This window comes from Hipposideros armiger, unplaced genomic scaffold, assembly GCF_001890085.2.
Source record: "Hipposideros armiger isolate ML-2016 unplaced genomic scaffold, ASM189008v1 scaffold_1122, whole genome shotgun sequence".
In the NCBI taxonomy this organism is placed as follows: Eukaryota; Metazoa; Chordata; class Mammalia; order Chiroptera; family Hipposideridae; genus Hipposideros; species Hipposideros armiger.
This window is the reverse complement of record NW_017732472.1, coordinates 332,061-354,626: the sequence shown is the minus strand read 5'-3', so window position 1 is coordinate 354,626 and position 22,566 is coordinate 332,061. Positions and strand designations below refer to the sequence as shown.

Below are 22,566 nucleotides of genomic sequence, written 5' to 3'. Positions count from 1 at the left end.
AGGGGCCAATTGAAATCTCTCTCCCAGTTACAGCTCAAAATTCCCAGGGAAGACTTTGATTGGTCCTAATACATCTTTTGCATACTCCCAGAATAGTCAATTGTATCTGCAGGAATGGAGCTGAATAATAGCTCTGATCCAACCATACAGTTGAAGGTATTGAATAGTCTCTCCAGAAAAAGAATATGGAATGTTTTTTCTGAAGAAGGGGAGAAAAGTGCTGAGTAAATAAAATGTCAGATGCTCATTGCATTTTACAACTTTATGCCGTTTAGGTGCTGTTCCTCCACCTGAAATTCTCTACATAAATGACCTGACACCTCCATTACTCTATCCACCTCCATAATCTTGGGAAGTTCCTAGCCTTTCAGAATCAGTTTAAGAGTTACCTCCTCTGTGAGGTGCTCTCCAACTCGCAGGGTAGATACAGGAATGCTTTTTTCACTCATCTTACTATATTCTTCCACTCTCTATTAGAGAAAATCATTATTATAACAACTCAGGGCATTTTGACTCAGTATGATAAACATGCTATTAAACGTTCAACCTTTTATTTACTAATTAATATGCAGAAAAAAAAGAATGTTCATATAATTCCTGAGCCATGGGATTGAGGGCTGAGGAGATGAGGCAGGGCTTGTTACACACTGTTTACAAATTTTGCATGTTTATTTTGACATGATTACATCATCACCCTTCTATGGATTCTCTGCCTACCCTTTAGGGTAGCACAATTTGCCAAGACCATGTATAAAAACAGTCTCTTCCACCACCAACAGACACACAGACTCCATGTCCACCTGCTCTGCTTTTGTCCCACATCTCCCAACCCATGGCCTCTAACCACTGTAGGCTAAAGTCCTCCATGTCATTAGCAGTGGAGATCCCCACCTGTCTCTCCATCTGGGAAACTCTCAGGGGTAGTGACAGTTCTTATTGAATCACCTTGTGTTTTTAGAAGTGTTGCAAGGCCCCGGGGCTGCTGCTAATTACTAGACTTGTTACTAGTGTGTGTGCAGTTCCCCCAGGAACAGCTTGTCTGGAGGGTGGGGGGAGAGCTATGGAGATGGGCATCTTCATCCTGGCAGAGCTCACAGTCCGGTTTCCAAGAGCTCATATCAGCAGCTGAGAACTGGGGGAGGGTAGCTGTGGGTCAGAATCAGCAGCTGCAAACAAAAGCCATTGGCTGACTCCTCCGGGACAGTTTTTCTCCTCCCATATTTGGAATCCAGGCATTTCCTCTACATTACTCATGATGAATGACACCTGCTTAGGGGAAGGCATCTTGAAGGTGTTGAAAGCCCTTCCTGATTCCCCCGCTCCTTTCTCTGAATGTTGTGTTTCTTACCAAATAACTGTCCCCCTCACCCCCAAATTCAAATACTTTGTGTGACCTCTCAGTGGCATATAAGCTCTCATATTTTCATTAGTGCATTGATGTTAGGAAGCTTTTCCACCCGCACTGCCTCTTGTCCTTGCCCACTTCCCCTCGAGGTGCTGAAAAAGCCAGCTACTTGCTTTCTTGGTTTCCCTTCTGGCTGGAAGTGACGATATGATCCAGCTCAGGTAAATAACGAGTAAGTGGGAGATGCAAGGTGTCTGTGGAAGTTCCCTCTGGGGAATTGTTGTTGTTTGATTTGTTTTTTCAAACCTCTGATAAAAGAAAAGAGACAAATAAGGAAAGCTCTATCCTATCATCCTGGCTGCCTTGGCTTCTGTTTTCAGTGAAGTTACATGAAGATGTGGTGCTTGTTTCCACGGCAGCTATCCTGGGACCATGACACACTTAGTCAACTTGAGTCCGAGATAACATCTTTGAACTACTGCACAGATCTTGGGACCACCCCCCCACTGTCTCTTTGTTTTATGAGATAAAATGACTTCATTCCTGAAGCCACTGTTAGCCAGGTATTCAGCTGTCTCTTACTAACAGTCTTAAGTTCCCCTTCGAGATTGTTATGCTAACACTTCTTAAACTTTGTAAGGTCACAGTGCACTTAATGAAAACATAGGTCTTCTCCATATAAGCATGCATACGCCAAGTCTTGCCTACAATTTCAGGAGCATTGCAGACTTTCTAGAAGCCCACCCATGGGTATCCCCCAACCCATCGGTCTCCTGCTCATTGAGAAACCTATGCATTATGTACACACGGTGGGGTTGTACAATGGACACTGACACATACAATAAGGGTTCCAAGGCATTTTAAGTTACTTTGTCTTACAGGAGATGCATATCATCATCATATGTTGAATGCTGACTATACTGAAGATCCCCAAACACCACTCTAAACACTCTATATGTGTAACCTCATTTGACCTCTAAACCCTGTGAGGTAGGTATTACTATTACCTCCTGTTTATACCAAAGAAATTGAGGCTTAGAGTGACTAAGTGAATTACCCCAGGACACAGAGCTAGTCAACAACGAGCTTAAAATTGAAACCCAAGCAGTCTGACCACACAGTCCTTTTAATCTCCACTTAATGCTGCCTCAGTTCAGTATAGTAGACTATGTATTATAGTGAAGAAGTAGATTAGAAGAGTTTAGAAACTGCATCAAAATGGATTCATGTATTAAGCCAAAATGTTTGATTAATGAAGGTAACAATTGTGCATTTTAATTTCTTAAAAAATTGTAAGTTGAATTCTTCGTGTGTGGCTCGATCTGAATAACGTGACAACTGGGTGTCCTAAATAAACTGTTCCGTTTGTGGTACTTTAGGGTTCACTTAAGATTTAATAACCAATCTGAATATAAACACCAAGTGCCTACCACGTGTCAGCCATTGTTTAAGCATTTTTTTTCCTTTATTTGCATTGTTTCACTTTAGCTTAAAGATAAACCTATGGGGTGGGTAGTGTTAGCATACCCATTTTACGGATACACACATTAAGGCATATGGAAGGACACAAGGGAGTGACAGTGTCCAGATATCAACCCAGGCAGAAGTTTTACCTTGAGCTACTATATTATACCGACTCCAGTTTTAGCACTTGACTTGCATAATCTCAGTCTGGGCTCTGAAAATTGATAGAAGCATTCACGTTTTACTGATGTTAAATATCAAGCTTTCAACATGCAGTAACAGTCCACTCCTTCCTCCTTAAAAAGCAGGACCAGGCTATTCCCATGGCTTTGAGTATCCCACAGCACACGTGAAGGAGTCAACCCACCCACACTGACCTCTTCTCTCTGGCAGTCACTACCTGGGGAATCTTATCAACCCAAAGGCATCAACCTCACTTCTTGGTGTAAAATGCTCAAGTCTACATCTGCCATCCTGACCACTCTCTCAACTCCCAAGCCTTCATGTCCAGCTCACCATAGGACCTTTACCACATAGTAGCCTAAAGCTCTGTTCAAATCCAGTGTCTGAGTACACTTGACATGATAGGATCTTAGAGATAGAAGGGCCTATAAAAGGCAGGTGGTATAATTAAAAGATTATGGGTTTTGAACTCAGAAAGCCCAGGGTCCAAATCCTAGCTCTGGATCCACTTCTTCTGTAAAATGGGAGTAATAACTCTCATTTTTCGTAGAGCTGTAGAAGGATAAAAGATGATGATGGATAAAAACTCGCCCAGCAGTACCTGGCACTACATATGCACTCAGTATATAGCAGTCACGTTTACTACTATTATCATCATCAACAAAATTTTGTTCATCCACCAAATGCATAAATCTTTCCACAATACCCACAACAGATGGCCATCCAGGCTCTGCTAGAACATTTCCAAAGATAGGAGAGAGCTTGCTCACTCACACCATCTCCCCAGGCAGCCGGTTCTATTATTGGACAGCTCTCCCTGGCACAAAGTCTTTCCTACGTGGAGCCAAAATCTGTCTCCATGAATTCCTTTGGCCCTAGCTATGTCCTGTGGAGCAGCACAGCACAATTCTGCTCTTTTCTCACACAACCATGAGTCCTTCCGAAAAAAGCAATCACATTTTCGCCACATCCTGTCTTCTCTAGCCATTCACTTCCACACACCCGGTCCCATGACATGATTTCTACATTACCCATAATGCTCACTGATTCCGCAAAGCATGGTGCCCAGAGGAGATATAGCAGTCCAATACATTGCACAAGTGAACAGTGCGCTTCCGTTAATGCATTCAAAAATCATATTGTGATTTTCTTAGTGGCCAGATAAAGGTCAGGGTTGCATCATCCAAGGAGTGAAGTGAACAAAGCCTGTAAGTCTGCCCTCCCCCTCTGAAAAGAGAGAATGCTAAATTTTCCCCACCTCATCCTAGTCCCATGAAACATGGGCATCGACAACTTGACTTATCCTGTAGACTCTGGCTTTGGCCAACTGAGAACATTTTGAATCATTTTTTTGCCATCTATCTTAATAATCATGCTTGGATTCTTCATTCCAGCTACTGGTGGTGTGTTTCAATAAGTTTGCTCCAATCTCCTCAAATTCAGTACTAAAGGCCTTCACTCAAGTTCATTTCCATTTGCTTTAAGACATGATTATTTAGTGAGAAATACTATATTACAGTCTCAGGATGTATAATGGAATCCCCACCCTTAAGAGGCAGGAGACAGGAACATAGATGAAAAGGACAATACTGCCTGGTAAGTGTAATGACGGGATAGCATTGGGAAACACTAACCCAGAGGTAGCTCACGCATGTAGTGGCATATTAGCGTCACTTTGAATGCTTTTAATTGGCAACAGCCCAACCAGTTAAATCAGAACCTCTGTGGGTGGGACCCAAACATGAGTAGTTTACGAAGACCCCTAGCTGATTCCAACACATCCAAGTTTGAGAAGCAGTAGCCTAGTCCAGCCCAGTTCTCAAGCTTTAATGTGCATATGAACCACTGGGATTTGTTAAAATTCCCATGCTGAGTCTGTAGGTCTGTGGTGGACCGTGAGGTTTTGCATCTTTAATTCCCTTTAGGGAGGTGCTAATGCTGCTGGTCCATGGACCACACATTGAGTAGCACTGGCCTGGGATATATCATCTAATTCTCCCTAAATTCCCTCTCCAGTCTTGCCTCCTTACAATATATAGTAAGTTGGACCCTTCATTCCAGCTGATTGAAAGAGACCCATAAATGGTAACATAAATACAATGATGGTTTATGAGAGGAGCTGTGAAAGCCCACAAGAGCACGCCTAATCAGACAAGGGGGTCCTGATGGCCGGGGAAGGCATCCCAGAACAAGCTAGGATTTCACTGAGTTACACAGGAGAAAGTGATTCCAGACACAGTGAAGAGCTGGCCATAGCCTCAGAAACGGGGGGAAGGGAACACGACACAGGGCCTATTCAGGAAACTTAAGTCTTTGTTAGTCCTCTTGGATTCCATCACTCTTTTACCATATATCTGGCCTGAGATTTTCCCTTCAAAGCTGATTTGAACCATTATTTAACTTTTCATACATTTAAACCAGAACCAAGACCACGACCTCCTCAAGGGCAGAGCCAGGTTAAACTACATGATATGCCCTTGGTACCAAGCAGGGTGTCCAGCCCACTATAGATCTCAGAGTATGTTTGTAAAACAATTACACATTGCACTTTTTAAAATAGACTTTTCAGTTCCAATGCATTTTTTGAAGCACAGATTGGTGCGAGGGGTTAAAGTTATTTACCAAGGTTTTGAAAAGGATGTAAACCAGTGTGAACAGGGTGGGACAATGCTACCAAGGGTAATCAGAAAAGAGGAATGCTGCCGAGAGAGGTGTCAAGTGGTGTAGGCAGTGTGAGGATGACGCGTGCTTGTATCTGCAGAAGGCTGGCTGGTGGGGCTTCTGTCTAATCTGAGAGCAACACAGTCCAGGCTGTTCAGGTGACTGGCACAGAGGTGGAAAAAGTTACCTGTGTTTGGGGCAAATGAAACCACAAAGGGCTGAGAGAGAGAAAAGTCAGCCTAATTCAATCAGACATTATAGTCGGCCCTGGTTAATGTGAAACAATTAATACCGCCGTTTTCATGCAGATTAAAACATTTCAAATTAACAGGTCAACGGCACGCGTATGTTCTGAATTTGGGCTCCACCAGAGCCAGGTGAACCGTCAAGCGAACTCATCTAAACTTCATTACAGAGGATGACTCCGGCTCTCAGAAATGCGCACTGAAACTCAATTTGGAGTTAATTGCTCACATTTTTCTCTCATCTACCAGATATCCTAATTTAAAGACAGATCTGCTAGGCTTTCTTTTATGACAAAAGACAAAGAGACTATGAATTATTCATTAGTAGTAAAGGTATCATTTTATCTGTTTATTTTCCAATTAGGTGAAGTCAGGCAAAGAAGCAGTCAATAAAACCAAGAGATTCTCCTCCATTGTATGGAATTAAAAGTCGACAGCGCTAATGCGGGTCTTGGAGTCCATAAAAAACATTCAATTAGCAGTGGGTACTGGCGAGGAGACCCCTAAGAAATGAGAATGACTCGCAGTAGGAATGCCTCCGTGTGGCTGGGCTCCGAAGGTCCTTCTCAAGGCTGGTCCGCACCAGCCTTTCCTCTCTCCTGGCTCTTAGGCATCACTCGTCAGTCCCACCCTGACATCTACCCTCCTTCTCAGCCTCTACGCCTCTGCTCAGGCCCCATGGGGTTTAGTCATCTCTTCTCTCTGCTCCCACTAACCTTCCAGTTCTTCTTTAAGGCCCTGTTCCCACTCTGCATCTTGTGAAAAATGCCTGCAGTCCTCTCCCCTTTTCTTCTCCCCTCCACACCTGCACAGCCCAGAGGTGGCCCCGCTCCTCGACGCTGCAGTCACTCTGTGTGTAGCTGTTTGGGTTTCCATTGATCCCTGAGAAGGACTCCAGAGCTGGTGTAAGGTTTTCACCTCTTTATATCTTGGGTGCCCTGCACAGAGCAGGTGCTCAACAAATGTTGGCCCCGTCAGCCATGCTTATCATGTAGATCCTGGAGCCTGCCCCTTTAGTTTCCTTCCTAACCTTTCACTTTTACCTTCCAGCAAAGCCACTGGATTTCTCTTTGCTTCAATTCCAAGTTCATTTCAGGATAGTCTTGGGCAGAAGGCAGGCAGACAAGAGGAAGCAGAAAGAACAGCTCACACTGCAGTGGCACACCTCCGTGCACCCCTGAGTCCCCAGGACAAATCACCTGCCTCTTCTTCCAGGCTCTTAGATCCATGTTGTTGCTGCAACTAAATGGGGTCAGTCTGCTCCGGCGAGCATTCTATAATGGGACAGAGTGGGAAACAGGAGAAGGGTCAAACACCTAGCCCTGCTGCTCTGAGCAAATCACTTAACTTTTCTGAACCTTGGTTTCTCCACCTGTAAAAAGGGGATACACTTCACCTAAATCTAGGAGTGGTGTGAGGACTAAATAAGTCATTGCATATAAAGTGCCTAACATGGTGCCTGGTACTGAGTAGGTGCTATTAATATAATCAGGCTTACTATCCACTAGACTGTGAGCTTCTGAAGCCCACAGAACATGTCTTATTTATCACTTTTCCTCCTGGAGCCAAGTTGCTACAGACTGAATGTTTGTGTCCCCCAAAATCCATATGTTGAAATCCTAACTCTCGATGTGATGGTATTAGGAGGTGGGGCCTTTGGGAGATGACTAGGTCTTGAGGACAGAGCCCTCATGACTAGGATTAGGAACCTTATAAAAGGGTCCCATTGAACTCCCCACCCCTTCTGCCATAAGAGAATGCAGAGAAGTCAGCAGTTTGCACCCCCAAAGAGGGCCTTCACCAGGACCCTTGGAAAATAAACAGATAAAATGATACCTTTACTACTTCTGGCACCCTGATCTCAGACTTCCAGCCTCCAGAGCGGTGAGAAATACATTTCTGTTGTTTACAAGCCACCCAGTCCGTGGTCCTTTATTACAATAGCCTGAACTAAGACACAAGCCAATTATTGTAAGTAGGTGTAATATTGGGTTGTCGGAAAAGTCATGACACATTTTTGCAATGAAAAACATAGAAAAACTACATCATGACTTTTCTGACAACCCAATAGTTGTTGACGTAAATAACTAAAGATAAAGGGAAAACTCAAAGTTTGAAATATCTTTGCCCAACCCCCACCTCTGCATCCCTACAACACCTCAACTCAGAGAACATACTCCTTCTCTGGAATACACCTCCAGAAATAAAATTGAGAACTCATTGGACTTCATCATTCATCTTCAAATCTGCAACATCAGGGTCATGTCACCAGTCCACCACCAATCTTCAACCAGACACTTTTTCTCTCTTTTGTCCTTGTTTCTAAAATAAATTTGGACTAAATAATTGCTTGGCTTCTTTACAGCATTGAAGTTTTATGACTCTATCATCCCCTACAAAGTACTTCATTTATTCAACAAGCATTTACTCAAGATTTATTTGGGCTCTGCTTGTTTGCTAGGCATGGATGTAGTGAACAGGACACACTCCCTGCCCTCAGGGGGCTCACAGTCCAGTAGTGAAATGTTTAGGGTGTAATTAACATGACACAGAAGTGGTCACTCTAGTCGTTTCCATAATGTCCCTTTATATGCAAACTGTCAGGCTGTACTCAGTGCACCTTGTTGTTTTCAGCCCCCAAACTGGCCAAATCATATGTGGACATGAACTTCAGGATATGTAAACTGAGACCAAACTAAAAGGAAATGGTCATGTTCTTCCTGATCCAGACATAAATTCTAAAGGCAGCAGGAAGCAAAGTGGGAAAACTATGACCTAGTCTAGCTTTACCCAAAGTAACTTCTGCAGAAAACTGGGATGCAGAAATGCTTTAATATGGGTTCTGTGGACAGGTGTGCATGGGAAGCACTGTGGACAGGTACATATGAGGAGTACTGTGCAAATCTCCCTCTCCACTGCAGGACTTCCCAGAGCCTTTGCAGGTTAGCGTGCACACTGTGACTTACTATTGGGAAAGGCAGTCTCTTTCATGCAGTCCTTTAATGCCCTCTTAGCTACATAAGAATGGGTCTTGGGCCTGGAACACTTCCTTACCAAGAGATAAAGAGCCCACTGGGTCTGCACTGGGCTTATCACTCTATATGGGACTATATTTCCCTGTTTCAGAATCAATGTGTGCTCCTTTGTTCTAAGGGTATGTATCACTGGCCCTCGGGTACACTCCCAGCTTGCAGTATTTCAGACTCCACAGGGGCTCCGAGGGGGTGTGCCTAGGCTGATTACCTTGCTTTGGCTACCAGTCTTGGGGGGGCCAAGGCCTGCTATTAGCATTGATGTTACTCTATCTCTCTTTTCCATGTAAATAAAGCTCATTCCAGCCAGCGCTTGGCTGCGTTGTTTTCCTTGGCATCTCTGATGCCAAGGTACAGCGGGCAGAGTTATTTGAACCTCTATCTCTGGCTGCTGGTGATGTGATGATCGCTGCTACCTTCCATGGAGTTGGGAGTCCTCCCTTGACACCGGAAGCCTGTGCATGGCATTTTGCTGCACACTCTCCAAGAAGACGGAGCAGGCAGCATCTTCGTCAGCTCTGGCTGCCAATACAAAATACTACCTAATCTAATTGCCTCCTAAAGGTCCCACCTCCAAATGCCATCACAGGGCTTCGCCACAGACATCCAGTCCATAACAGGCAGTACTGCCCACACAGCGTTCTTTACAAGAACACTGGGTGGGGCTAAGTGCCCAGGATTGCACTTGGACCTGCTGATATAATCCAGAGTGTGAGTTGTGGCCCATAGGCCCCCATTCCTTGCACAGAGGACTCCGTTAGGAATTTTCCTAAGCATGTGAATGCACCTCTACATGATCCACAGGGAAACGATCTTCCAGTCCTCCAGAGCTGCAGATGGGGCCTCATTAGACCTGCTGCCAAACCTGGCAATTGGGCACCCCAAAACGGTTAGCTCTGCCATGGAATTTGTTACGGGAAAAAAGGTTAAGAGAGCACCAAAATGATAGCATGTGTCAGAGCACACCTCCTGTGCCTTGGCAGGAGAGGGGGAATGTAAATGCTAAGACAAATTGTGTTAAGCTTGCCAGGGAACTGAACCAACATGGGAAGAAAAGGATTCTGGTCCTATGGGTTGGGTAGTGCCACATGGTCCCTGGAGATGTGAGGGGCTAAATCACTTACTTTGCCAAAGTTATTGTTCCTCAAAATCAGAGAGATTAAAAATCTGAAAACAAAACAAAACAAAACATGAACATGGGGATTGATCTGAAATTCAGGTTTTGGGTACCTTTATGATATTTAAAAACAACCTTCAGTGATACATATTTTTTTTTAATTGGGGTCTTGAAGGACCCCACAGGTCACATTTTGGGGAAGGAATCTAATCACTGCAGAGCACACGGTACTGAGTCTCTTGGGTCTAAAAATACACATGTCTTGGCGTCACCAGGTTTGTTTGCTAACCCATGACGGCTGTTGCATCCTGCAGGGTGACATTTCTCCCAGCTGCCACCTAACCAGTAGCACAGAGCACATCTACCTAGCTTCTGAGAGGGGGTTGGGTTTGTGAGTTTTCTGGGCCATGTCACTTGTATTAGAGGCAAAGAGAAATGACTATCCCTGAGGAGAAGGAGGGAGGTTGGGGACAATTCTTGGGTCCAACATCTGGGCCAGGGCTAGGATGGCATGTGAATCTTCATTTCGCTTGCCAGGTTTGATAAACGAATAAGTGGCAATCTGGAGTGCCATACTGAAAAGAATTCTGAGGCTGCACATGGACTCATGGGGAAAGAAAGCCACAATGGATTAGAGATATCCACTGTAGAAGTGGGCTGTGGTCTCCTAGGTGTCAGGTACTTGACATCCTGAGGCTAGAAGAGCGCCACACATTTGCACTGTATTTCCCAGTACCGAGTACTTCCAGACACCTCATTGAACTACATACCTATGTCATTTTCTTCATCAGGGTTTATTTCATACATTATAAAAATATGGACAGTAAGACTTTCATGAGGTTTAGATGATTTAAGCCACAAAACTAAAAACTGAAAGTGCCAGGACTCCATGACTACTGGTTCCCTCTCCTCCCATCAGTTTCTACGCCTGACGTCCAATGAGGGTTCTTGTTTCCCTCATTGACTTAAAATTATGGGGGAGAAAACTTGGACACCTCTTTGAAATAATGTCTGCCCATACGGGGGTATGAGAGATGAAATATCTAAATATTATTTTGCAAATTATAAATCACTAGGTTAAATCTAGCTATTAGAAAGAAAATGATCAGTAATAAAATTAATATGTGGAGAGAGGCTGACCTAAAATGAGGGCTTTAAGAAAAATTATTAATGTTCATGACACTTTAAGAAACAAATTCCCACCGGATCTTCCTGTGTGAGTAAATTTCTGTCATCCCAGTATCCCGCTTTCCTATAATTATGCAATTCATACGCTGTATTTATGCCACAACCCACACACCCTAGAACTACATCCCAGAAAGCAACCAGAGGCCAGTGTAAGCAGAGCTAGACTCTGGTTAAGAGATTTGGTTTAGCAGGCCAGTTAATCCCAAGGTCACAAAACTATTGGGTTGTCGGAAAAGCCATGACATATTTTTTCTATGTTTTTCGTTGCAAAAATGTGTCATGACATATTTTTTCTATGTTTTTCGTTGCAAAAATGTGACTTTTCCAACAGCCCAATAATTTGTGTCATGAGAGAAGTGGAGCCCAGGCAACAGCCTCCCTTCCAGATTGGTCGTCCTTCCTTCCTGCGCAGCCCGGGAGGGTGAGGGGCCCTTGAGAACACCTGTACCATGCCGCATAACACAAACTAAATGGACACGATGCTCTCTAGTTCTCCGGTACAAAATCAGTGATAGATGTGCTTTTATGGGCCATTATACTCATACTTTATATTTTCACTAGTTCTGCAGCCCAGTCTCCCTTTCCAGGGCTCCCTTTCTGCTCTGTGCATGTTTAAACAATAATTCCAATTGTGCAGACTTGATTATCTGCCTCTATGAAACCTTTCTCCAGTGTCATCGGCAGTGTGGTTGTTTTTTATGTTTAGACTTAGCAAGGTTATTTATATATCACATTCATTAATTCCAGGATGGTCTACAATTTGTCTCCTTTAAAAGAAAAATATATATATATACACACACACACATATACATGTATATATATATATATATATACATATATATGTTTAATTAGTATATATCCACTGACACACAAACCTCTATATTAAGAGGACACTTACAACAGTGACAGAAGATGCCTGAGTGCTCAGCATTAAATCTTCTGAATAGTGAAAAGTCTGCTATTAAATAATCTGGAAGAGGTCAGTCAATAAAAATAAGTAAATAATCAATAGTGTTGTATTAGGCTAAAGTATAACATATGATATTCATTAACCCATCAAGAAGTATGGCTTGGGTGAAACCACATCTCTCAAATGAGCATTTCTGGTGTTAATTCAAAAAGCAATAGCAGTCACCCAGGGGTGTTTTTAATGTGTTATGCTTTTACTGAAGTGGTGTTTATAGAGGGGTTAGCAGGGCAATAAGGATCATATTTAGGAAGGCAGCTTGGTGACAGCGAAGGCATTGAACCACAGTCAAGGCACCCGCCTTCACTTAAGCAACCTGGACAGCAGCTCCACACTGGCTAGTCAGCCTGACTGAGAAAGAATGGACACACTTGTGGAAATTTACTGTAGTGGTAAAGGAGAAGCTCTCCTATTTCTTAAAATAAAATTCAAAAAGCCCGGCACTCGGTGTTGATATTGCGTTTGGCTCTGAAGTGCTCTGCCGTGCTGTTGCGTCATCACCAGGGGTGATGCGTGTGCTACTGCCCAGGTTTCTGGAAGCAGTGCAGCCAGCAGCGCACTCAGGTTCTGGAGTCACAGAAGCCTGAGTCTGCATCCTTGCTGTGCCACTGACTAGCTGGGTAATTCTGGACAACTTGTTTAAACTGACTGAGTCTGTTTCCTCATCTGTGAGAGGGAGAGAATAATAATGAAGTTCCACAAAACATCTAGAGGATGATGAACAACATTCGGGCTTCTTTCATTCTCCCCACCCCCATCTAGTAAATGGGGAAGTTGAGTGTCCGTGTGACGTGCTTCTCGAGAGCAGGGGGTTACACCTCACTACGCACTGTGTCCCGAGGGCCTAGGGCAGCGCCCGGCACAAAGGAGGCACTCAGGCATCTCGCTCGTGTCTGCCTGCCCACCCCTGACCCCCACACTACATTTCAGCCTGTTGGAAATACTTGCAGTTCCCCCAACAGGCGTGATTCTTCTGTGGCTTAGCACTTGCTAAGCATATGCTCTTCCCTCTGTCGGGACTATCCCTCCCTCTCCTCTTTCCTGTGAATCCAGTCTCATCTCTTGAACCCTCTAAAGAGCATCATCTCTGTAAACAGCCATCCTTTCATCCCTGACTCTCTCACCCTTGCCCATCTCTTCCTGCTCACTTCCAAGACACCTCAGTCCCTCCCTCATCTAAGCTACTTGCTGCCCCTCACTCCATCGTGACACTTAACATTGTAAATTATTACTTACGGACAAGCCTGAACAGGTGAGCCCCTACAAAGCAAAGGCTGTGTGGTTTCTGTTTGACTCTCTGTACCCATAAAGGCTGGCACAGAAATTGTCTGCTAACGATCATAACAGAAGAACAGCTAAGGTATATTTGTTGTGCACTTACTATATGCCAGACACTACGGAAATCACTTTATGAAGGCTATCTTGTTTTATCCTCCCAATAATCCTATTATTTAAAAACTCTTTATCATTCCTAGTTTACAAATAAAAAACTGTTGGTGTACAGAAATGAAATAACTGGTCTGAGATTCCCAAGCCTGTCCCCAGTAGGCAGACTCTAGGACATTGTGGTCAAGGATATGACTTCTGGAGTCAAAATGACTTGGCTGTAATGTGTTTCACCATTTACTATCTATGACTGGGGCCTGGCTCACTAACACACTTTCTTTCTTTTTTTTTTTAATTAAAATTTTTTTTCAATTAGATTGACTAGTCAATGTTATATTAGTTTCAGGAGTAACTAAAACAGTTTCTAACACCCTTCTCTATAATCATTACCTACTTGATTAAAGTGAAATTCTAGAATCCAGCTTGGTCATGAGAGTTGCTCGCGTACCCCCAGTTGGAGGCAAAGGAGATATAGATGAACGTTTCCCTTCCCCCAAAGGCAAAGCCTCCCAAGCTGAAGGCTTTTATCCTTCCCACCGAGGCTTTCTCCTAGGCTCCCCCTTCCTCCTGACTTGACATTGAGACAAGAATACTGGAGCCACAGCAGCTACTTTGTCTGCATGAGGAACATCAACAGCACAGTAAGGATGATGGATCAGAAAGACAGGGAAGCTTGAGTTCTTGATGACTTCCTTAGCAGATTTACCAGCACTAGCTTACTGTCACTCGGGGCTCCTTTTGATGGAACAAAAATGAACACCTTATATATTCAAGCCACTTGTTGGGTTATCTGTTATTCACAACCACACACATGCATATAGAGATTTAACCTCACTGTGCCTCAACCCCCAACTGCCAAATGGAGGTCATAATAGTATCTGTGTATGATACAATATTGTGAAAATTAAATGATAATGCATTTAGAGCATAACTCAGTTTCTGGCACATTGTAAGAGCTTTTTGAATATTATTATTATTATTATTATTATTATTATTATTACTATGACTAATACCACTAGGAATCAATGAGAGACTCCAATACTCCTTTGTTTTTTTTTAATCAGTCTTCCAAAGACTCCTCTCTTTTACACAAGTAAATTAGCCATCTTTCTCTGTGGCCTTTGAAAAATGCCTCCAGATTTCTTTTGTCACTTGATGTTCAGACGATCCTTGCGACGTGCAAAGAGCAGAGATTGATACACACCATTTAAAATAAAACAACTACAGACCCAGAACTATACAGGGATGGCTCAAGGTCACATCTCTAATTCTATTGTAAGTTTCATGGAAGTCAGAGTAAATTCCAGACTTCTCACGCTGTTGAAGGAGCCATGCTTGATCTGAGTTCGGCCTGCCTCCCACCAAGCACACTACCCTTTTTCCTGATCTCCAACTATCACATACCCTCTTGCTTCAGGGCTGTTGTCCATGCTGTTCTTATCTGCCTGGGACTCCTTTTGTCTTGCTCTTTGCATGGCTACCTCCTTCCCATCATCTGGGCTTCAGCTACGTCCTCCCTGAGAACCCTAGTAAAGTGCCTGCCTCCAAGATCAGGGGATCTCTCTCACCTCACCCTATTGACCTCTCTCACATCTGTAATCATCTGCATGTTTATCCATTTATTTTTTGATTGACTGATTCCCTGACTAGAATGTAAGCCTCCTGAAGGCAAACAGGTACTTGTCTGTTTTGTTTACCACCACAGTCCTAAAGCCAGATGGAAGGAGAGAGGGAAGAACTTAAACCCAAGCAGAAGTCTGAGCTTCACACCTGGACAGATGTGGGCTCCAATTCCAGCGTTCCCAGGTATCACTGTAAGGTAAAGCAAATCACTTAATGATTCAGGTTCTCAGTGTCCTCATCTGTTTCACAAAAATAGGCATGCTTACCTTATAGTGCTGTTGTCATCGTGACATGCAATAACATGGGTAAAGGGTGTAGCCCCATGCCTGGCACATATGCATACATGCCCAACAAACTTTTGTTCCTTTGCCTTTTTATTCCTTCACTCCCTTGCATCACCCACAGTGGCAAAGAGTTCGGTGAACTGTCCTAACCCACTAATGAATACAGAGAAGAATATGCAGAGTTAAATGTTTAGAGATCAGCCCATTCGGCCCCTCGCAAACCTGCTCCAGCTCCCGCTGATTTATCAGTAGATTGCAGGTGGCATTAGTACCTATTGCCTAAGGTTGCTGTGAGGATTCGATAAATTTGTATGTATTAATCACTTACAAGAGTTCTGGCACATACTAAACTCTCAATAAATGTTTGTTATGATTATAATCTATGTCTGTGTGGACCAATCTAAACAAACATGATATTTTCAATGGTCACTGAAAGTCTACTCCCAAACCAACTAAATCCATCACTGTCATCATTGTTGCTGTCCTAACCCCTTCTATCGGCAACACAATATTGTGCAGGGAATAACAGGACAGAGATGAAGTTAGAGGAGGCAGTGAAGGGAGTGATATAGGTATCTGCGGGGGAAGGAAACAGAAATAGGTCCCCAGGCCTTGGACTCCTGTTCCCTTGAAGCAAGGCAAACTAGGACAAGGGGGAGCAGTCCTGCTGGGCACGAGTGGGGGCATTGTGGTCTGGCCAAGGTCACTGTGGTGAACATGGAGGCCAGGCTAACCTGTACAGCCCTGTCTGTGAGAGAGGAGCCTGCAATGCTGCCCAGAGGACATCTGTCTGGAGTGGACTGCAAGCTCAGGGCTCTGAGACCTGAGGAAGCACAGACATGAAAGGGCAGTTGCTTAGAGTCAGACTGCTCCTCACTCCGTGGTCTCCCCTGGGTGAGGGGCTTCACCACTCAGCCTTCTCCTCATCTGTCAAGTGAAGTTAGTAACTCCTGCTCCCTCACATGTTGCTACAAGGACTCCTAACATAATGTCTTAGATACAGTGAACACTTAACAAAAGGTAGATGACTAATAATAAAAATAATAACAAACACCTATAGGACTTACTACATGGTAGGGTTTGTTGTAAGGACTTTATAAATATGAATTGATTTAACCCACACATACCCTTGTGAGGAAATGCTATTAACAACAAGAATGGAGATGATAATATAATCAACAGCACTTCCCTCAGCCGGCATTGTTTTAAGCTTTCTATCCATGAACTCTGACATACAACAAGCCTGTAAAGTAAATCTATTATTATCCCCACTATACAGATGAGGAAACAGAGGCAGGGAATAACAACCTGCCTGGTGTCTTCTGGCTAAGGAAGATGGAACTGGACTTCTCACCCCATTTAGCTATGGCACCTCTCAAAGGATAAAACCTCATGAAAATCCTGAAGAAAGTGAAAGAACATTATCCTTCTTGCTTATAAAGAAGCAGAGGTTCACATAGCTGGAAATGGGGGAAACTGAGTCACTGTTTCTTTCTAGTAATGATAATCGGACCGTAGCCTTTTGATCTGAAACCACCCTGATTTCACATCAATACTCAAATATGTCAGTAGACATATGCTCTAACTATTCCTCTAAAGCTGGGCTGCAATCCGTAAATGTGTCAACATAACTGAGGAGCTTCCTCGCTTTCTTCTGCAGACAAGGGACGACAGCTATGTGGGATCTGGACAATTTTTTTTTTAAAGCACAATGTTAAAAGGGAACTTTATGTGCTCTCATAATTAAAAAGAACAAAATACATGTGACCCAAAATGGGCTGTAGTTTAACACAACTGGGTCTTCAATCATTTAGAAATGCTAACACGCCGACTGCCTGATTAAACACAATTTGTATTGTCAATAAAAAATGCAAATGACTATGTTACTGGCAAATACATCATGAGACTTCGCTTGATATGAGGATTCAATTGCATTTCAAGAACAATTCAGGAGGTCAAATTATAAATGAACATCCCCTCCCATTGTCCTTAGGTTCTGGAAGCCAGGATAGGAAATACAATAACAAAAATAATTGCCTGCCACCGTGTGCCACTGCAGTGAAAAATAAAACCCACGCCAGTTTTGTGGAGTGGAGAATACTACGTAAGCCCCCAAATGGGCACTGTAATTTAGCGCATAATTCCTTGAAATTTCCATGGCACACTCCCAATCATCTGAATCAACTGATAAACTCTCCTTTTATTTGTATTAAAGGGAATGAGGATTAAAAGGTCAGGAATCCACAGTGTAGATACCGAGAGCCTGGGCACCATTTTCAAACCTTTTAGTCAGCCTGGCCCAGAGCTAAATCAAGCAAGCGGGAATTAGGTCTGACGGCAAATGCTCCCCGGCTACAGAGAGGAAGAAGACACGCATTTTGAATCCCACAGAAAAAAAATATGGAATCACAGATGTTGCTTTTAAGCATCTTTATTTCTGAAATTACAAATAATCATTGTTGGCATCTGTGAGTGGGAAAACTAAAAAAAAAAAGCAAAGAAATACCTCATCACCGCATTACGATGTGATGAAACCTCGGGATGGCAGGCTGCCGGCAGTGCATTTACACAGTTGTGAATTTCCATTCAGAGATGCACACGTCCCATGCTTAACCACCGCCACCCAATTTCCCAAATTCCCCCTTGTTAGTCTGTCTCCACGTTTTCCACATTAACTTCAAGGAAGGCAAATTTATACAACCTCTAATTCTTGGTTATCGCTATTGTCGTTTTCCTTCAGAAGGCTGGGATGGATGTTTAGGGCTGTTGGCAAACACAACTTGTCTAAGAAGAAAGGGAAGAGATGCTCTGATTGCATGGGAGGAGTGAACAGAGAACCAAACACAAGGATTGGGTTTCAAGGAAGTCGTGTGGCCATTTAGGTAAAATTTGGATTCAGAAAACATGGAAATATAAAGTACCCTGGAAATCGGTACAAGGTAGCTCAGATGTGCTAACGACCTGAGGCTATTTGGAACGACTACCTTGGAACCCACACCACTGCTAGGGACTAGTTTTGATTCCTGTGTGTCAGGCATTGTTCTGCATGCTTACATATTAGTCCAGTTAATCCAGACACCAGCCCTACTAGGTAGGCACCACCTTTTCCATTTCATAAATGAGGCATGAAGGGATTAAGTAATTTGCCCATGATTACCCAGTTATAAGGGCTGGAGGAGTTCTGGCTTCTGAGCCTGGGCTCTTAATCATAACATTACTCAGCCACTTAACATGTCTCTAGGTACTATCTCTCTGTGTCTGCCCTATTTATTAAGAGAATTTCCTGAAGCAATTTGTATTTGTTATTTATGTGTGGCGTAAGTACTGTAGTCCCGTTATCTGAGGTTTTCACTTTCTGCAGTACAATTTTGGTTATCTGCAGTCAACCACAGTGTGAAAATATTAAGTGGAAATTCAAGAAATAAACAATTCAGAAGCTTTCAAGTGCACACCGTTTTGAGTAGCATGATGAAATCTCACGCCTTCCCACTCCAACCCACCATGGGATGTGAACCATCAGTTTGTCCAGCATATCAACACTGTATATGCTACCTGCTCGTTAGCAACTTACTAGCTGTCTCAGTTATCAGATCAACTGTTCTATTTTATTGTTAATCTTAATCTCTTACTGTGCCTAATTGATAAGGTAAACTTTATCATAGGTATGCATGTATATGAAAAAAAAAGACATAGTATATATAGGGCTTTGTACCCTCCATGGCTTCAGGAATCCACTGGAGACCTTGGAACGTATCCCCTAAGGATAAGGATGGGGGAGGCGGGCTACTAAATGCAAATAGATATCACTTTCCCATTTTACATACCAAAAAAAAAATAGACTCAAAGGTTAAATGATTGCTGTTCAAGGTCCCTCTCCCAGTGCATGGCAGGGAAGGACTGGAACCCTGAAGGCCGGTCTTCTTCTCCCTAAGGAGCATTCTCAGAGTGCATGTCACTTACTCACTCCTGAAGGACGCTGATTCTCCCACCATTCACTGTGCTGCATCTCAGGGCCTGGCACCTAAGCACAAACTCAACAAGCACTTGAAGGACTCTCTAGATCCAACTTCTCACCAACTATACAGCTAACACTCTGCTTCAAACCACCATCATCTTTATTGCGGATTATTGCAATAGCCTCTTCACTGCATCCTCTGCGTCTTCTTGGATTCCCCTGCAATTTGTGTTCAAAACAGCATCAGGTTCTTTTACAATATTATGAAGCTCTCTATGAACTTCTTGCCTGACCCACTGTATTTCTGATCGCCCTGGCTGCCATTATTCCATCCCCTGCCCTGTGCCAGGCACACTGGCTGCCTGGCCGTTCTTCAGATACATGGAGCCTGGCCCTGCCTTTGCATCTGCTGCTTCCTCTGTCTCAGATGTCACAATAGCAGGCATCCACAACCTCCTTCAAGCCTTTGCTCAAACGTTACTTTCTTAGGGAAGCCTGCCCTGATTTTCCTATTTAAACTTACAAACCCCACCTCTGAGCTCCAATCTGTCTCCCCTGCTAGGTGTTTCTCCACAACACTTTCTAATATACCACGTAACTTGCACATTATGTTGATTTTGCAAATCTCTCAGCTACATTTTTTTTTCTTTGTGCCTCCATTTAATGGCCAAGCCAGCACGCCCTGATGATGTCAAGGCCCCATAGGAAGTCTCCCTCCTGCCTGCTGTCCCCTGAAGAACCCACCCAAGCTGGTGCCTCTCGGCCTTACTAGCGTTCCAGTCCAGTCCTGATGTTGGGAGCAGCCTCATCTCAGCTCCTTCAGCAAGCTGTTGACAGAGCCCAGCAGTTCCTGGAAGTAGCCATAGTCCTCACCATCTTGAAGCTCCAGGGTGGCCAGCGCCTGGTATTCGGCCTGCAGGCTGGCCAGCATCTTGCTGAGCTGGGGGTCCTTATGGTAGTGGCCCCGGCAGGTGGCCAGGAGGGCCCCCAGTGTCTGCAGCACCTTTTCGCGAGCATCATGCTCAGGCAGCTCCAGGAGGTGGGCAGTGATCTCGCACCAGCCCCATTCTTGCAGGCCTGGCAGGAGGTGCACCTGGCTATACTGCTGCAGCTTCTCTGGGGACGTCTGCAGGGTCAGCTTGGCCTCCTCCTCAGCAAACATCTTCTCAGTGACCAGGTCGTAGAGCAGGGTGACCACGCGGACAGCCAGCACCTCCGTGCCCTTCTCCTGCACCAGGCTCCTCAGGACGTGCAGCCCCCCCAGCTTCAGGAACTGCTGCTGGGCATAGGGGAAGTGGCGCAGCAGGGAGCACAGTGCAAACAGGACCTTCTTCTTTGCAGTGAGAGGCTGGTCCGTGGCCAGAATCACTAGCAGCTTCTGCAGGGCTCCCCCTTCGATGGCCTCCACCTGGACCTTTGGGTTGCTGGAAAAGGCAGCCCCCAGCACGAATGCAGCGTACTCCTTTACCAGGGATTCTGTGCTGTTCAGCCCATTGATCACCACTTGAAGGCCACCGAAGGAAAGCAGGTCCTGTGCGTTATCCATCTGATGGACATAATATTCAGGATCGAAGAGTGCAGCAATCTTCTCTTCCAGGCTGGAGCTGGAACTATTGAACTTGTTGATTAGCCGCACCATGATCTGCATGTCAGTCTCAATGACAACATTCAGTTCCTCGAAGTCCTTCTTCAGCTCCTCAATGGGGTGGAAGAGCCGTTTAACTTCGGCCTGCCTTGCCTTGTCTTCCTTTGAACTCTCCATCTCTGCCCTTCCTTGAATTTTGCCAGTGCGCTCTTGAGGTCCTGAGATGTGTAGGTATTGGTGTTGATGTCCAGCTTTTGCCTTTTTTCGACCCTTTCAGAGTATTGCGGAACTCATCCTCATCTTGGAGTTTCACTTCTCTTGCCCCCGTCTGGAGATTCAGCTGCACATGGGATCCTGCAGGGACAGCCTGACCTGGCCGGAGGGCCTGCCACTCATGGGTCGGGTGAAACGCCTCCAGAATCTCATAGTCCAGCTCCTCCTCTGCTGCCGTTTCCTTTCTCTCTGTGTCTTTGGTGCTGCTCTTCGCTGGGCTGGTCAGCGCAAACTCTGGGTTCTGATGACTGAGGCAGGTGAAGCAGGAGACCACCAGCAGCCCAAGCAGCATGCCTCGGGGATCCGTCCTAGAGAGGGGCAGGCCCTAGGGAGGCACAGGTAGACCTTCGGTTTCCCGCCTGACAGCCGAGGGGTAGACACAACCCCCCCAATTCCAGGCTGCCGCAGCGGCAACTAGCTCCAGATGTGCAGACGCCGTGGCAACCCTCCCAGCTACAATTTAACCACCACCATGGCATAGACTGATTTACTAGTGTGTCTTCAGCACCTGGGACAGTGCCTGTCCGTGACAGGAGGCTAACAAATAATATGTGCATGAGTGAGTGAGTAAAGAAAGAAGGGAGTGCACCCTCACATTGCTTGGACTTCCATGAGTATCCCTGACAGGCCAGAGGCACCCATGTGCCCCCAGGCACTTCCAGGACTCCAAGGTCTTCCTGTTCATGCTTTTTTCTTCTCTCTTTTCTCTCTCACTCCACCCCTCTTGCCTACTTGCATTCCTTGTGTCCCGATTCTGAAAAACAGACTTTTACTTGAAAACCCTAAATCCTGTAATAGAATCAGGGATGCACAGACCCCTTGTTCATTTTAGATGGTGGTAGTGGGTATATAAAAAAACAACAGGGGGCCGGCCAAGTGGCTCGTTGGTTAAGAGTTGGCTTGGGACACCAGCTCTGAGCAGCAGGTCCCTGGTTTGGATCCCACATGGGCCAGCGATGCTGCAGCCTCTACAGCTAGGATGGTGAACAACAGCTCGACCTGGAGCTGGGCTGCAGTGGGCTGCCGTAAGCTACTGTGCGTGGTCGGCAGCCAGAGTGAGCAGCCGGCAGCTGGCAAGAGCTGCCATGAGCCACTGTGAGCGGCTGTCCAATGGCTGGTGACCCATCTGCCTCAGCCGGGAAGAGCGCAATGATCACAATACCAACATGGGCCAGTGAAGTGACATCCTCCACAACTAGACTGAAGAACAAAAGGACAACAACTTGTCTGTTCCCTTCCCCGATTCCCCAATGCTGTT

At 44.8% G+C, this 22,566-nt stretch overlaps 1 protein-coding gene and 1 pseudogene across 1 annotated transcript in view; both read right to left on the bottom strand.

Moving 5' to 3' along the window:
* LOC109376410 (disabled homolog 1-like) overlaps positions 1-22,566 on the bottom strand; it is a 545,742-nt gene that overhangs the window by 192,119 nt on the left and 331,057 nt on the right. The gene's annotated exons all lie outside the window — the stretch shown is intronic.
* LOC109376409 (nucleotide exchange factor SIL1 pseudogene) lies at positions 20,167-21,748 on the bottom strand (annotated as a pseudogene).